Genomic DNA, 4368 nt, shown 5'->3' with positions numbered 1-4368 from the left:
GTTGTCCATAGGGGCTGTGTCCACTCCTCCAAAGTCCATAGGGGCTGCCTGGACTGTGTTGTGCAGCCAGTTGTCCATAGGGGCTGTGTCCACTCCAAAGTCCTGTGCAGAGTCCCAGTCCTAAAGGGGTGCTGTAGTGTTGTCCAGGGGGTGCTCTGTCCATCAGGGGTGCTCCCCCCAAGTGCAAAAATAATTTTTTTTTTTCTGTGTTTGTGAATTGTGTGCGCAGTAGCCGCACGTGCATCAACAAAGTAGTGCCAAGCGTGCGCCTGTGTCATAAGTAAAGGGCGGGCTGGCTTGACCGTTAAAGGGTGCTGTAACCCCCAAAGTACACTCCAAACAAAATAAAAAAATATTTTCTATGTTTGAGAATTGTGTGCGCAGTAGCCGCACGTGCATCAACAAATTAGTGCCAAGCGTGCGCCTGTGTCATAAGTAAAGGGCCGGCTGGCTTGACCGTTAAAGGGTGCTGTAACCGCCAAATTACACTCCAGACAAAATAAAAAAATATTTTCTGTGTTTGTGAATTGTGTGCGCAGTAGCCGCACGTGCATCAACAAAGTAGTGCCAAGCGTGCGCCTGTGTCATAAGTAAAGGGCCGGCTGGCTTGACCGTTAAAGGGTGCTGTAACCCCCAAAGTACACTCCAAACAAAATAAAAAAATATTTTCTGTGTTTGTGAATTGTGTGCGCAGTAGCCGCACGTGCATCAACAAAGTAGTGCCAAGCGTGCGCCTGTGTCATAAGTAAAGGGCCGGCTGGCTTGACCGTTAAAGGGTGCTGTAACCCCCAAAGAACACTCCAAACAAAAATAAAAAATATTTTCTGTGTTTGTGAATTGTATGCGCAGTAGCCGCACGTGCATCAACAAAGTAGTGCCAAGCGTGCGCCTGTGTCATAAGTAAAGGGCCGGCTGGCTTGACCGTTAAAGGGTGCTGTAAGCCCCAAAGTACACTCCAAACAAAATTAAAAAATATTTTCTGTGTTTGTGAATTGTGTGCGCAGTAGCCGCACGTGCATCAACAAAGTAGTGCCAAGCGTGCGCCTGTGTCATAAGTAAAGGGCCGGCTTTCTTGACCGTTAAAGGGTGCTGTAACCCCCAAAGTACACTCCAAACAAAATAATTTTTTTTTTTCTGTGTTTGTGAATTGTGTGCACTGTGGTTGCACGTGCATCAACAAAGGAGCAGCGCCAAGAGTGCGCCTGTGTCCCATAAGTAAAGGGCCGGCTGGCTCATTTCTTAAAGGGTGGTGTAACCAACAAAGTGCACTACTCTCCAGCAAAACTAAAAAAATATTTTCTGTGTTTGTGTGCGCCTTAGCCGCACGTATATATCAATATAACATAAATGGAGGACCAAACTTTCTCCGATAAAAATAAAATAGGGAAAGATCAAGAACCACTTCCTCCTAGTGCTGTTGCTGCTGCTGGGAGTTGTTCATCATCCCAGAGAGGAAGTAGGAACACCACTACTTTTACTAAACAATTGACCCTCCAACAGTCCTTAGCGAGGAGGATGAAGTACGAAAGCAGTCATCCTGAAGCAAAACATATGACTGAGGCCTTGGCTGCTATGTTGGTGTTAGACGTGCGTCCGGTATCCGCCATTAGTGCAGTGGGATTTAGACAACTGATGGAGGTAGTGTGTCCCCGGTTCCAAATCCCGTCTAGATTCCACCTGCATCCTCATAGCAGCAGCGACAAGCGTGCATCTGTCTGTTAATTTAAAGGGTGGTGTAACCCTCAAAGTGAGCACCACAAACAATAAAAAAATTCTTCTTTTTTTTCTGTCTTTGTGAATTGTGTGGGCTGTAGCCGCACCTGCATCCTCAAAGCAGCAGCGACAAGCGTGCGTCTGTCTGTTAAAGGGTGGTGTAACCCTTAAAGTACGCTCCACAAACAATAAAAAAATTCATCTTTTTTTTTCTGTCTTTGTGAATTGTGTGGGCTGTAGCCGCACCTGCATCCTCAAAGCAGCAGCGACAAGCGTGCATCTGTTTGTTAAAGGGTGGTGTTACCCCCAAAGTGCGCTCCAACAAAATAAAATAATCTTCTTTTTTTCTGTGTTTGTGTGTGAAATGTATGCGCAGTAGCCGCACCTGCATCCTCAAAGCAGCAGCGACAAGCGTGCATCTGTCTGTTAAAGGGTGGTGTATCCCTCAAAGTGCGCTCCACAAAAAATAAAAAATTCTTTTTTTTCTGTCTTTGTGAATTGTGTGGGCTGTAGCCGCACCTGAATCCTCAAAGCAGCAGCGACAAGCGTGCGTCTGTTAAAGGATTACATCGGTGACAGCATCCAAGTAGGCATGTCAGACAGTCCGTACCTGTACTGGCAGGAAAAAGAGGCAATTCGGAGGTCCCTGTACAAACTGGCTCTATTTTACCTGAGTTGCCCCCCCTCCAGTGTGTACTCCGAAAGAGTGTTTAGTGCAGCCGGGAACCTTGTCAGTGAAAGGCGTAGGAGGTTGCTTCCACAAAATGTGGAGAAGATGATGTTCATAAAATGAATTATCAACTCTTCCAGGGAGACCAGCCTCCAGAACGTACAGAGGGACCAGTGGTTGTGGATTCCAGCGGGGACGAATTAATACTCTGTGAGGATGAGGATGTACACAACACTGAAGAGGGTGAGGAATCGGTGGATGAGGAGGATGAGGACGACATCTTGCCTCCGTAGAGCCAGTTTGTGCAGGGACAGATTAATTGCCAGCTTGTTTTGTGGGGGCCCAAACAAATCAATCATTTCAGCCACAGTCTTGAGGCAGACCCTGGCGATGAAATTTTTGGTTTGTTAAAGTGTACATGTCCTGTTTATACAACATAAGGGTGGGTGGGAGGACCCAAGGACAATTCCATCTTGCACCTCTTTTGTTTCTTTGCATTATGTACTGTTTGGGGCCTAGTTTTTCAAACTGCCATCCTGTCTGCCACTGCAGTGTCACTCCTAGATGGACCATGTGTTTGTGCCGCCCAGTCGTGTCGCTTAGCATAGTCATCCAGCTACCTCGGTGCAACCTTTTGGACATAAAAACACTATTGTGAGGTGTGAGGTGTTCAGAATAGACTGGAAATGAGTGGAAATTAAGGTTATTGAGGTTAATAATAGCATAGGAGCAGAAAAACCAACACATTCTGTGATTTTAGCTGTTTTTATGCTTTTTAAAAAAAAAATACAGATCGAAAACACAAAATCCAGAAGGGTGGTTTTGGCAAAACCAATCCAGATCCAAAACACGAAGATTAGGGGTGTGCACCGGCCACTTTTCGTGTTTTGTGTTTTGGTTTTGGATCTGGATCTTTCTTCGTGTTTTGGATCTGGATTGGTTTTGCCAAAACCACCCTTCGGTGTTTTGGGTTCTGGGTTTTGGATCTGTATTTTTTTTTAAAAAAGCATAAAAACAGCTAAAATCACAGAATGTGTTGCTTTTCTGCTCCTATGCTATTATTAACCTCAAAAACCTTAATTTCCACTCATTTCCAGTTTATTCTGAACACCTCACAATAGTGTTTTTATGTCCAAAAGGTTGCACCGAGGTAGATGGATGACTATGCTAAGCGACACGAGTGGGCGGCACAAACACGTGGCCCATCTAGGAGTGACACTGCAGTGGCAGACAGGATGGCAGTTTGAAAAACTAGGCCCCAAACAGTACATAATGCAAAGAAAAAAAAGAGGTGCAAGATGGAATTGTCCTTGGGCCCTCCCACCCACCCTTATGTTGTATAAACAGGACATGCACACTTTAACAAACCAATCATTTCAGCGCCAGGGTCTGCCACACGACTTTGGCTGAAATTATTGGTTCGTTTGGGCCCCCACAAAACAAGCTGGCAATTAATCTGGCCCTGCACAAACTGGCTCTACGGAGGCAAGATGTCGTCCTCATCCTCCTCATTCACCGATTCCTCACCCTCTTCAGTGTTGCGTACATCCTCATCCTCACAGAGAATTAATTCGTCCCCGCTGGAATCCACCACCACAGGTCCCTCTGTACGTTCTGGAGGCTGGTCTCCCTGGAAAAGTTGATAATTAATTTTTATGAACATCATCTTCTCCACATTTTGTGGAAGCAACCTCCTACGCCTTTTGCTGACAAGGTTCCCGGGGGGGCAACTCAGGTAAAATAGAGCCAGTTTGTACAGGGGCCTCCAAATTGCCTCTTTTTCCTGCCAGTACATGTACGGACTGTCTGACATGCCTACTTGGATGCTGTCACCGATGTAATCCTTTAACAGACAGACGCACGCTTGTCGCTGCTGCTTTGAGGATGCAGGTGCGGCTACAGCCCACACAATTCACAAAGACAGGAAAAAAAAGAAGAATTTTTTTATTGTTTGTGGAGCGCTCTTTGAGGGTTACACCACCCTT

The sequence above is a fragment of the Taudactylus pleione genome, unplaced genomic scaffold (assembly GCF_031769625.1).
Source record: "Taudactylus pleione unplaced genomic scaffold, aTauple2 ptg000201l, whole genome shotgun sequence".
NCBI classification, from domain to species: Eukaryota; Metazoa; Chordata; class Amphibia; order Anura; family Myobatrachidae; genus Taudactylus; species Taudactylus pleione.
The sequence above is the reverse complement of the archived record's forward strand: the minus strand, read 5'-3'. Positions refer to the sequence as shown.